This window comes from Lepidochelys kempii, chromosome 26 (assembly GCF_965140285.1).
Source record: "Lepidochelys kempii isolate rLepKem1 chromosome 26, rLepKem1.hap1, whole genome shotgun sequence".
Taxonomy (NCBI): domain Eukaryota; kingdom Metazoa; phylum Chordata; order Testudines; family Cheloniidae; genus Lepidochelys; species Lepidochelys kempii.
In genome coordinates, this window is record NC_136405.1 from 13,456,843 (window position 1) to 13,470,232 (window position 13,390).

Sequence of the window (13,390 nt, forward strand, 5' to 3'; positions counted from 1 at the left end):
TGGGAGGAGTGGTAGATACGCTGGAGGGCAGGGATAGGATACAGAAGGACCTAGACCAATTGGAAGATTGGGCCAAAAGGAATCTGATGAGGTTCAATAAGGATACGTGCAGGGTCCTGCACTTAGGACGGAAGAACCCAATGCACAGCTACAGACTAGGGACCGAATGGCTAGGCAGCAGTTCTGCGGAAAAGGACCTAGGGGTGACAGTGGACGAGAAGCTGGATATGAGTCAGCAGTGTGCCCTTGTTGCCAAGAAGGCCAATGGCATTTTGGGATGTATAAGTAGGGGCATAGCGAGCAGATCGAGGGACGTGATCGTTCCCCTCTATTCGACATTGGTGAGGCCTCATCTGGAGTACTGTGTCCAGTTTTGGGCCCCACACTTCAAGAAGGATGTGGATAAATTGGAGAGAGTCCAGCGAAGGGCAACGAAAATGATTAGGGGACTGGAACACATGACTTATGAGGAGAGGCTGAGGGAGCTGGGATTGTTTAGCCTGCAGAAGAGAAGAATGAGGGGGGATTTGATAGCTGCTTTCAACTACCTGAAAGGGGGTTCCAAAGAGGATGGCTCTAGACTGTTCTCAATGGTAGCAGATGACAGAACCAGGAGTAATGGTCTCAAGTTGCAGTGGGGGAGGTTTAGATTGGATATTAGGAAAAACTTTTTCACTAAGAGGGTGGTGAAACACTGGAATGAGTTACCTAGGGAGGTGGTAGAATCTCCTTCCTTAGAGGTTTTTAAGGTCAGGCTTGACAAAGCCCTGGCTGGGATGATTTAACTGGGAATTGGTCCTGCTTTGAGCAGGGGGTTGGACTAGATGACCTTCTGGGGTCCCTTCCAACCCTGATATTCTATGATTCTATGAAATGCAGAGTCCTGCACTTAGTATGGTAGAATTCCATGCACCGCTACAGGCTGGGGACCGACTGGCTGAACAGCAGTTCTTCACTGGGGATTACAGTGGATGAGAAGCTGGATATGAGTCAGCAGTGTGCCCTTGATGCCCCAAAGGCCAACAGCATATTGGGCTGTATAAGTAGGAGCACTGCCAGCAGATTGAGGGACATGATCGTTCCCCTCTATTTGGCATTTGTGAGGCCTCATCTGGAGTATTGCATCCAGTTTTGGGCCCCCCACTACAGAAGGGATGTGAACAAATTGGAGAGAGTCCAGTGGAGGGCAATGGAAATAATTAGGGGGCAGGGGCACATGACTTACTAGGAGAGGCTGAGGGAACTGGGGTTATTTAGTCTGCAGAAGAGAAGAGTGAGGAGGGATTTGATAGCAGCTTTCAACTACCTGAAAGGGGGTTCCAAAGAGGATGGAGCTCGGCTGTTCTCAGTAGTGGCAGATGACAGAACAAGGAGTAATGGTCTCAAGTTGCAGTGGGGGAGGTCTAGGTTGGATATTAGGAAACACTATTTCACTAGGAGGGTAGTGAAGCACTGGAATGGGTTACCTAGGGAGGTAGTGGAATCGCCATAGAATATCAGGGTTGGAAGGGACCTCAGGAGGTCATCTAGTCCAACCCCCTGCTCAAAGCAGGACCAATCCCCAACTAAATCATCCCAGCCAGGGCTTTGTCAAGCCTGACCTTAAAAATATCTAAGGAAGGAGATTCCACCACCTCCCTAGGTAACGCATTCCAATGTTTCACCACCCTCCTAGTGAAAAAGTTTTTCCTAATATCCAACCTAAACCTCCCCCACTGCAACTTGAGACCATTACTCCTTGTTCTGTCAGAACATCTGCCATCCTTAGAGGTTTAAGGCCTGGCTTGATAAAGCCCTGGTTGGTATGATTTAGTTGGTGTTGGTCCTGCTTTGAGCAGGGGGTTGGACTGGATGACCTCCTGAGGTCTCTTCCAACCCTAATCTTCTATGATAACCCCTCCTCCCTTAAAGCTGAAAATAGTGGAAACGGGAACAGCATGGACAGCTGCTGAAGCTGCCAGGGTGAGGGGGTGGAGCATGGGTGAAGGCTTCGCCTCACTCCTCAGAGTGGAAAGGGACCGGATAGGATTCAGGAGACCTGGGTTTAACGCCTGGCTCTGGCACTGGCCTAGTGGGTGACCTTGGGCAAGTCACTGTACCTCTGGGTGCCTCAAGCTCCCCCTGCCTGTTTTACAGCTGGGGGATTCGGACCTCCTCTGCAAAGCACATCGAGATCCTGCTCCCTAACCAGGCGTCCGAGGCCCTGCAGTCGTGAAAAGAAGTCAAGAGGAGAAGTACGATAGGAGAGCGAGGCATTATTATGGAGGAGCAAGTGGCAGCACACCATTAAGGCCAGGTTGAGCCCCCTCTTTGAAAGAGAGCTGGGGGTCTTGCTCGTCCACGTGCTCATGAGGGAACGGCGGCTGGTGGTTCAACACAAGAGCACTGGGGAGGCCAGTTGGCCTGGGTCCATGGTTCCCACAGCAGAGGATTTACACAAGTGTCTGCAAAGGAAACGCTACAAAGTTTCCTCCCTTACTCTCCCCTCCGCCCCCAAATCCCCTGCTTCTTCAGGTTCTTCTAGCCCCAGGACTGGGGGAAAAAAAAAAAAAAAATCTCAGCCACGGGCAGCTATTGCGCTGAGCTCACTGTCTATCCTACTGACCAGCCTCACCTTGTTTCCTTGAGCTTTCCCTGTCTGTACCCCCTGCTGTCTCTTGTTTTGTACTTGGACTGTAAACTCTTTGAGGGCAGTGACTGTGTCTTTGTCCCACACGGAGTGCAATGGGGCCCTGCTCCAGGATCAGGGCGCTGCTAGGTGCTACTGTAATATAAAACAGGTGGACTCCCCCCCCCCCCCCCCAAACCCACATGCACAAGTAAGGTCTCAGATCCAGGCCAGTGTTAAAGACGCAAAGAGCTTAAACCTCCTGACATGGCATAGCCGAGTTGGAGTTTCACCCAGATCAGCTACCAGGTGGCAGGGCAACGGGAACAGCGGTTGAAAAAGGGAAGCCAGGGAGGGGTGTGCAAATGGAGCCGTAAACGATGCAGCGGCCTGTTCGCTTGCATTTTACAGCTTGCATTGGTGGAAGATGCACTCAAGCAGCTTCTATTCCCTCCTACCATCATTGCCTGCGTGGGTACGGCGGGGAAATCAACCATCCAGGGACAGACCACAGAACGAGAATTGCACAGCTCCCGTTCAGCCGGAGCTAAGCGGGCGGGCGGCCCAGCTGGGAATGTAGAGTTTGGGAAGGTGCTGGATTGAATTCGGTTTATCCCCACAGGATGGGGGAGGGGAGACTGTAGGGCCAGTTTCACCCAAGGTCTGGCCCCAGGAGCAACGCCCTCTCACCCAGGAGAGCAGCATCTGGAGTGAGCTCAGCTCCATGGAGCAATTGCCCAGGCTCACTACAGAGGGATAAAATTACCCTGCTCACTCTTCAGGTGGACGCTCATCCAGGAAAGACTCCAGCAGAGGGAGGAATTTCCACAGCCGTCTGATTTCAGCCCATCCACGCCTTCCACCCTGTAACGTTGGGGGCTGGATTCTGATCTCACTGGCTGCTGAGATCCCGGAGCTGGCAGGTTGATGGAAGGGAAAGGCATGCCGAGCCTTTGTTCTCACATATTTACAGCCTGCGTGGAGAGGGATTAGCAGTGCAGCTCGTAGGGTCAAAGAGACGCCCGATTGACAGCTAGATCTACTCATCCCGAGAGCAGGAGCAATGCAGGCACCTTACCCCCCGTGTCACATTCCTGCCTGTGCCCCAGCCTTACCCAGGAGAGCCCGGCCTCTGGCAGAGCTAGACCTGGGATTCAGGCCTGCCCGGGCAGCCGTACTCAGCCCATGGGAAAACAGGACACGCAGCAGCAGGGCCTGTTCTAACCGCTGCCCCACGAATCTCGCTGGGCTGAATGCACCTGGGCATAACACCAGGGTTCAAGCTGATCCCTTTGGTATCATGCGGTCTGTGTTCTGTGCCCTGATCTGTGCTCTATCACACAACGCCAACTCCAGCGGTGTAGGGTGGGTGCAATGCCTACGGTGGGGATACAACCACCTTCCTCCAGCAGAGGGAGGGGGCCGCTGTAGAGCGGGAAGAGGAATTTAGGGTGAGAAAGTGGGGGAGGGTAGGAAATTAAGGGAAGCTCAGGCAGAGTATCCAGCCAAGCTTCTCCACTGCAGCATCTACTAGAGGGGAGAGGATTCGCCCAAGGGAAGGGGCAGAAGTGTTGGTCGGATTACTGCAGGACAAAGCCCTAGGGAATATCCTGTAGGCCGGCCCCTGACAGCAGGATGGAGATAGCTGACCCTGTGGTCCTTTCCCAGCTGTCACTGTAATGATCCCATGAGTCACAGCTCTCTAGTTACACCACCACGACCACCGGGCTTTCACTCAGCCACGTGCTTAATCAACGATCCATTAGCTAAAAAGGGCCAAATTCATTCAGGGATAGAGGGACAATTTCACTTTTAGTGATGAGGTGGGGCATACATTTAGGAGTCCACGCTCCTCGCCCTCCATCCCCAGCAAAATGCCCGAGGAAGTTAGCAAAAAGGTCAGGGGTAGAATCCAGCCTTTATGCTGTAATTAACCCCCTAGTTACTATTAGATATCAAGCACCTTACTGTCACCTTCAGTGCAACTCAGTGGAAAAGTATGACCCCCTCCAACTGGGATATTTCTGTCCTGCGTCTCCCTTCCCCATCCTCTCTCATCACAAACCCCCCCGCCCCCCCCCCCCAATTCCCACTCCCTTCCCATCTGCTAAAATGATCAGCAATGCAATGGGCACAGGTGATGTTCCCATTTTAGTTGGCTCTCCAATGAGATGAATACGGAAGTGGGTATTCCCACCTGTGCAAGCCAGCATTTCAAGCTGGCAGCAGACTCAGGAAGGCAAAGCAGAGTCTGTTCCAGGACCATGAAACTAGAAACTGTCATTTAAGGAAGAAAAGGGGGAAAACAAAAGCGGAGGGTCCTGCACAATCTGGCTGTGCCCATCCAGCAGAACACGTTTGACCCCTGAACTAGCTCTTCCTCCTTCCCTCCCCTGAGACAGAGGCAAGCCCTATTCCCCTTTTATGGAAGAGGAAACTGAGGCAGGGTGACCTGGAGAATGGGGCATGGACTTTGGCTTAAATGCAGGAGATCCTGGCTGAATGACAGGTGAGGCCACCTTGCTGTCCCATGGATGGGAGCAGGAAGCTACTGAAGGACAGAGGCAAAGCAAGCATGTCAGAGTGAGCAGATGACCCCCAGATGGGAGGAGATAAGATGGTGCACCATACAGGCAGGATATTTTCTATCTACTCTGGCTACATTAACACTGGCTGAACTGCTGAACCCTGGGTTTGTCTCTGGCCTTCCTGACCTGTTCCCCACCCCACAATCCCGCTCACCAGTCTGTGCCCTGGAGTGTCCTTTCCTCTAGTGGCTGGGCACCCAGGGACACAGCTGTCAGAGGTCCGCACACTCCAAAGCGAGGGATGAGAGGCAGGGTCCCCCCTTGCTTGGAAAGCAATAGCAGGTCCAGTAACACAATGGAAGCCATTTCAAGCCTTCCTCCATGCTAGGGAGCGACAGGGGGTTCGCCGGGTCATTCCCATGCATTTATAATCCTGTTCTCAGATCAGAGCACCATCTGCTAGTGCCACGCTACCCCCCACATCAACACAGACCGGATGGATGGCCTGGTGGCTAGGGCGCTACCTGGAGACAAGGGTTCAAATCCCAGCCCCACCACAGACTTTATGTGGCCTTGAGCAAGTTGCCTAGTATTTCTGCGGTTCAACTGCAAGACGGGGATGATTGTACCTCACCTCAGAGAGGCGACACACATGAGAGAGCATGAAGGCCCAGAGACTGAAGACAGGACCAGATCCGTACCCTATCCATATGGGATTTAACAGCGGGTGCTTGCACCCTTTAGCCTTCAGCAGAATATAGGCACATTAATCCAAGGCAGGCGGGAGAGTAGGGTTGTTTTTAGGAGAAGGGCCATGAAATGAGGTGCACAGGAAGGAGAATGGGGGGCAGGAATATGGCTGAGTAAGAGGGACCAGGGCCGCAAAGGGGAGGATGGACATGTCATAGAAGGTCAGCAGCAATGGTGTCTGGGGGGGTGGCTTGACCTTTAAATTGGGGCGGGGGGGTTGACCCAGCCCCACCCTGTGACTGGTCAGCTGCCTTCCAGCTGAGAATGTCGAAGACCAGGGGTAGAAAAGAAGCAAAAGCAGGGAGATCTCACCAGATAGGCCTGGTTATTCCCAGCCACCCACTCCCCAGGCACTTGGTGACCCAGCAGGGGCTGTGAGCAAAGAGGAAACAACGCTGTAGCTAGGCCCTCACCTACCCCACCCTTCTGTAATCTCTCATCCCCGGTACCCAAATGCTGCTTGGCCCCCCCTCGGTTGCTAGGTTAAAGTAGAGGATGAACCAGTGCAACCCCCTACTCCTGCATTCCAGACAATCATGAGATTGAAAATCCCAGGGGTTCACAGCAGTGGATGGCTTCAGCTGGTGAGACCTTAGACTCGCTGTTCGGCTCCTCTACTGCAGGAATGAGCGGCAAAGGGAGGGGAGCTGCTTAGCCCAGCTGCTCTGCCGGACAAGATGCGATGTATCAGCACAGGAGACCAGAGCAGACTTCATCCATGTTCAGCAGACCACACCCAGGCTATAGAACTGTGGTCAGATCTTGTAGGGAGCTGGATAGGGTTCGTGCCCAGGGCAGATTTCACAGACTAAGGCCAGGAAAGGACCATTGGGATCATCTAGTCTGACACAGGCCAGAGGATTTCAGCCACTGATTCCTGCATCAAGCCCCAACCTGGGACCATCCCCTCCCTCCCCAACACTGAACAGATAATATCCTGGCTATTCATCTGAAGTACTTCAGTACCTGAGCACTGCATAAGCATTAGTGTATGTACCCTCACACCAGTGCTCTCAGCCCTGTTGTACAGGTAACAAACAGGCACAGAGAGACCCAAGGTCACAAGGAGTATATGGAAGAGCAGGGAATCAAACCCAGGTTCCCCACAACCCAGGGTAACACCCTAACCACTGGACCATCCTTCCAAAGCAAAAGCCAGATGCAAAGCCAGAGTCCCCAGAGCTCCTGAAAGACTTGGCTGCAGTGAATTTAGTAGCCAGACTATCCTGCTTTGACACACTTCATTCACCTTCACAGAATCAGAATATCAGGGTTGGAAGGGACCTCAGGAGGTCATCTAGTCCAACCCCCTGCTCAAAGCAGGACTGATCCCAAATTAAATCATCCCATGTCAAGCCTGACCTTAAAAACTTCTAAGGAAGGAGATTCCACCACCTCCCTAGGTAACGCATTCCACTGTTTCACCATCCTCCTAGTGAAAAAGGATTTCCTAATATCCAACCTAAACCTCCCCCAGTGCAACTTGAGACCATTGCTCCTTGTTCTGTCATCTGCCACCACTGAGAACAGCCGAGCTCCATCCTCTTTGGAACCCCCCTTCAGGTAGTTGAAAGCAGCTATCAAATCCCCCCTCATTCTTCTCTTCCACAGACTAAACATCCCCAGTTCCCTCAGCCTCTCCTCATAAGTCATGTGTTCCAGTCCCCTAAACATTTTTGTTGCCCTCCGCTGGACTCTTTCCAATGTTTCCACATCCTTCTTGTAGTGTGGGGCCCAAAATTGGACACAGTACTCCAGATGAGGCCTCACCAATGTCAAATAGAGGGGAATGATCACATCCCTCGATCTGCTGGCCATGCCCCTACTTATACATCCCAAAATGCCATTGGCCTTCTTGGCAACAAGGACCCACTGTTGATTCATATCCAGCTTCTCGTCCACCGTAACCCCAGGTCCTTTTCTGCAGAACTGCTGCCGAGCCATTCGGTCCCTAGTCTGTAGCGGTGCATGGGATTCTTCCGTCTTAAGTGCAGGACTCTGCACTTGTCCTTGGTGAACCTCAGATTTCTTTTGGCCCAATCCTCCAATTTGTTTAGGTCCCTCTGTATCCTATCCCTACCCTCCAGCGTATCTACCTCTCCTCTCAGTTTAGTGTCATCTGCAAACTTGCTGAGGATGCAATCTCCACCATCCTCCAGATCATGAATGAAGATAGTGAAGAAAACTGGCCCCAGGACTGACCCTTGGGGCACTCCACTTGATACCAGCTGCCAACTAGACATGGAGCCATGGATCACTACCCATTGAGCCTGACAATCTAGCCAGCTTTCTATCCACCTCATAGTCCATTCATCCAGCCCAGACTTCTTTAACTTGCTGGCAAGAATACTATGGGAGTCCGTATCAAAAGCTTTGCTAAAGTCAAAGAATAACACGTCCACTGCTTTCCCCTCATCCACAGAGGGAGTTCTCATCATAGAAGACAATTAGATTAGTCAGGCATGACTTGCCCTTGCTGAATCCATGCTGACTGTTCCTGATCACTTTCCTCTCCAAGAGGTTCAGAATTGATTCCTTGAGGACCTGCTCCAGGATTTTTCCAGGGACTGAGGTGAGGCTGACTGGCCTGTAGTTCCCCAGATCATCCTCCTTCCCTTTTTTAAAGATGGGCACTACATTAGCCTTTTTCCAATGTCATCCGGGACCTCCCCCAATCGCCATGAGTTTTCAAAGATAATGGCCAATGGCTCTGCAATCACATCCGCCAACTCCTTTAGCACTCAGATGCAGCGCATCTGGCCCCATGGACTTGTGCTCGTCCAGCTTTCCTAAATAGTCCTGAACCACTTCTTTCTCCACAGAGGGCTGGTCACCCCCTCCCCATGCTGTGCTGCTTAGTGCAGCAGTCTGGGAGCTGACCTTGTTCGTGAAGACCGAGGCAAAAAAACATTGAGTACATTAGCTTTTTCCACATCCTCTGTTCATTTTCATTGCATCAGAATCCTTCTGTTTCCATGAGTGGAGAGTTCTCTTTAACCCATCACCTTTTCATTAAGGCCAGCCTGTCCTCACAGCCATAATTTCTGCTCTTCTCCCTCCACTTAAAGCAGCCAGGTATTTTGCCTTTTATTTTAGAACAGGGCCCCCAGAAAAGTCTCCATGAGTGAGTACAAGGGGCTTGTCTCCTCTGCAACAGTCTGCAGGGAGCAGGATAGAAATCTTGGAGATTCAGGGCCTGGTTCTCACCACTCTGGCAGTATAAAGATCCCTTATGTTAGTGTAACTTGGGTGTAAGAGGCAATTTATACCACCAGAGAGGTAACTGAGGCCTTAAGGTGCCCAGAAAACAGACAGCTGTTATCTAGTTTAACACCATAGTCTCAAGCCTCTGGGTCATCCAGATTTAGCAGATTGTGTATTCTACTTTAAGAACAAGAAAGAAGCCACCTGCTGAAGGAGTTTTCCCCTCCAGGTACCAATCAAAAGACAGAGCAAAGTCTGTTTCTCTTGATAGATTCCAAGGCCAGAAAAGACTAGTGATCATCTAGTCTGACCTCCTGAATAACAGGCCAGAGAACTTCCCTGGATTAATTCCTGAGTGGATGTTTTTCTAAGAGATATGCTTGAGTAGTTCAATCTGAATTTCAAGACTGCCAGTGATGGAGAAGTCACTGCAACCCTTGGTGAATTGTTCCAATGCTTAACCCTCCCAGTTAAAATTTGCACCTTATTGCCAGCTATTCAGTAAAGAAATTTTAACTTGGAGATCAAAACTAACTTGACCTGGCCCAACTGGTACCAGTACTTTCAAGTCAGGCATTTTGTTCCTTAACTTCCCAGAAACCTGCTCTATACAGAAAGCTAACTTTAATGGAAACAGCATCTGGTCATTTAGGAAACAAACAAGTTTATATCAATCCTTGCAGACTGCTTTCCTAATAAAAAAAGTGCCCATATATAACACCCTGGTTTGAGCTACAAAAAAGGATCAGAAACCACCACCTAAAGCACAATAAAAATTTCTTAAAAGATACAGTTTTAGATGGTACCTTGCACCAGTCAAGTTAAAAACCAGAGAGAGACTGAATGGGGGATAAGCTATGCTGGGAGGGGAGACTATACATATATGGTGGACATGTCCAGTCAGAGTGTATTGGAAGGCAATCTGTAACCAAAGAGCACAAATTGTTGTATTTTATTACTAAAATGATCCTTTGGTAATCCTCTTGGGTCTTCCTGGTAAAAGTGCCCTTACAACAGGAAACAGAATTCATTTCTCATCTGCTAGTAGCTGCTCAGGTACTGGTAGCCTCTCATCCGAAAAAAGAGCCCAACCATTGAGAAATAGCTCAAAAAAGTTATGGGAGATGATGGAAAAATTAACACCATTTATGTACCAAGCAAAATAGAGGACAGGTAGATACTTTGTTCCCTTTTATTCGGTACTCAGACAAAGTACATTCACCTGCCAAAGAACCAGTACACCTGTCCAATTTTTTTATATATATATTTTTAAGACTAACATTTTTCAGACCTACCTGGTCTGTTAAAAGTGTATATAGTGATTTCACTCAACTTAATAAAGTCACTAGCGACAACATAGGTGTTGTAAGGATGATCGCTCTAATATGGTAACACCCTGTTAAACAGAAAGCGCCGACGACCATATCTGTGTACAAAATACATCTTACAACAGATTTTGTTTTAAAGGATTGTAAATATCAAACAAAACAATCATTTGCAGGGATTTATAAACTTGTTCAAGCTTCCAAAATAAGTAGTTTTTAAAAATGTGCACTTATTTCCAGTCTGAATGTGCCTAATGTCATCTACCAGCCATTGGATCTTGTTATACCTTGGTCTGCTAGACTGCAGAGCCGATTATAAAATATTTCTTCCTCATGTAGGTACTTAAACAGATCAAGCTACCCTTTAACCTTCTTTGTTAAGCTAAAGAGACTCCAGGAACCCAGTCATTAGAAATCAGGTTTGCGCCAATCCTTTAATCATTCTCATGGCTCTTTTTGACCCCTCTCTGATTTATCAACATCCTTGAACTGTTGACACCAGGACAGGAGACAGGCTATTCCCTTTGTCCTAGTCACTTGTGATTGGAATCCCATCTACTCCAACTCCAGATTCCGCTGTTTATTCAGCCAATGAATCTCAATAGCCTTTAAGTTTTTGGCTACAGCATCACATTGGGAGCGTTTGATCAGCGGATTATCCACCACAACCCAAATTGGTCATCAGCAGGGCCTGACTAGACACCCCAATCTTAGCTCATCCTTTGACCCACATTCCCCTCACCAATAGAGTTCTAGGAAGTTGAGGGCTTAGCTTGGCATCTCTAGCTCAACATGAACACCTAGTAAAGGTGTGATCCAGGTAACCCTTAGCAGCACAGCAGCTTTCCAATGTTCATTCCAACAGAAAAGAGCTTCCACATCTCATGACCCTAGGGCTGCTGCTTTCTCACAAGCCTTCTGCTATTTGGAGATTTTTCTTAAAGCCCCAGCTCCTGGAGCCATGTGATTGAGAGAATCTCAGTTTTCATTTTAAAAATGTTTCTGGCCTTGTGGTTATGGAGACAAGCTTGCGAACAAAACTCAAGCACTCCCTAAAAAGCCCAAAACAAGAGAACGCACATTAAAAACAGAGCTTGGATGCTTCTAATGATCTCAGGGGCCCGGTCTTTGGATTTTTGAACACTGGGGGTGGCAGGACCTCCCATGATGCCACACAGAACTCCAAGTCCCCTCATCTCTCTACTGCAGCCACCCCACTACCAACATATACCCCTGCCCTTGCAGGCTCTCTGCTGGCCAGGCCGAGTACTCCTAACAGAGACAGGCTACATAAGGAATGCAGCCCAGAACTCAGCAGTAGGTCAGAGTGGGTTGTAGACCTCAGGAGTTCTCCCCTGCTCTGCTTCCTCATTAGCCCCCAAATCCTCCCTTATCTCACTCTACCACCCATAGCCCCATCCCTCCCCAGAGCTAGCTGCATTTGAGTATTAACCACTCAGAAACAAGCTACAATTAAATTAGTGAATTAGCATCACCAAGTTAGATCACACAGGAGTTGAGGGTTCAGTTTCTGATCTGGTCTAATTTGCTAGATGACTTTAGGGAAAGCCATTTAAAGCCAGCCTCGGCTCCCTGACTCATAGGGGCACCGTGAGGTTTAACAAAGGTTTGCAAAGCACTTTGTTATAATACTCTGCATGTGTCTCTTCCAAGAATTACGAACTCCCAGGGCCACCCAAGGCAAAACACAATAGAAAAATTAAACCCAGTGAGCGAGCACATCTGCTTCAGGCAAGCAGTGAGGCAGATGGTCTCATCCAAGAGTAGAAACTGGAGCAGATTTCAAATCGCTTCTGAAGAAGGGTCCTACCATGAAAGCCATCCCCTCAGCTTGAGTCATGGGGGGAATAAAACTTTCAGACAGTGACTGGACTGAAAGACTAGGGTCTAAATTGTCAAAGCCACCTAGTGATTTTAGATGCCTGAGGATCGCCGCCCCCCCCCCCCAAGGGCCTTTTAGAAAGGGCTGAGAATTGATCCTCTGACAAGTCAGGCATCTGTAAGGGATCTCAAGTGGCATAACAAAAAATAAAAAAATTAAAGTGTTTAAGTTGGGAACTATAGAGAAGTTTGAAATCCAGAGGGAACAGCTGCCTTTTAGTTAGAGAACTAAGCTGGTTTGCGTTAAGTAGGCTTAATTTTGATCCTATCGTAGGGATCAGACCAGGGCTTTGTGTTGCCCCAATTGTAAAGAGTCTTAAAAGTTAATTGAGTTTCCATCACCCTCCTGCTATTGATCAGTATTGATGTTCTGGCCAGGTGCAGTTTGAGAGGACATAACTCTCCCTGGTAACAGAGGGGATTGGCAGATGATAGAACGAGACTTATGGCACTGAAGACTAGGTCAGCACCCACCTGTTCTTGCAGGTTAATAACTTATTAACATGGGTCCCTGGTACTGCCCTTGCCTGTGGACTCTCAGCAGTATAAGGAAAAGCTACTACATGCTTTAGAGACAGATTCCTAAGGCTTATCATGTGCAAGGATTCAGATGCACTGTGGCTCTAGGGCACATAATCACACCTCTGTCTAGTGGTTGGTCCCAGCAACCAACCATCTCCCAGTTCAAGGAGAGACCTTCTGTTCAAGGGGGAGCAGCGGCTGCTTTTGGCTGTGAAAAGGCCCAGGTTCAATTCTAATTGATGACCAGCATGTGTACACGAGGGTTGCCAACTTTCTACCTGCACAAAACCAGACACCCCTGCCCTGCCCTCTGGTCAGCAATGGGCACTTGGCAAATCACAGAAAGGACATTTGATTCGGGCTGGAGTGGTGGGAGCTTGACGCTGTCTGAAAACAAGCCTCTGAGAGACTAACTGCAGACAACCAGAACAGAGTCACCCAGAGTTAGGGTATATCTGTGCCAGGAGCAATGGAAGCCCCTAAAAGTGGGGGACCACTGGGGTCCAAACCAGGGCCCCTCCCCCTTCCCCAAGGCCCCACCTCCACTTACT

The 13,390-nt window shown here is 49.4% G+C and overlaps 1 protein-coding gene across 2 annotated transcripts in view; it reads right to left on the reverse strand.

Moving 5' to 3' along the window:
* Positions 1-13,390, reverse strand: part of LOC140903513 (glycerol-3-phosphate acyltransferase 2, mitochondrial) — a 133,654-nt gene that overhangs the window by 96,861 nt on the left and 23,403 nt on the right. The window lies entirely within an intron of this gene.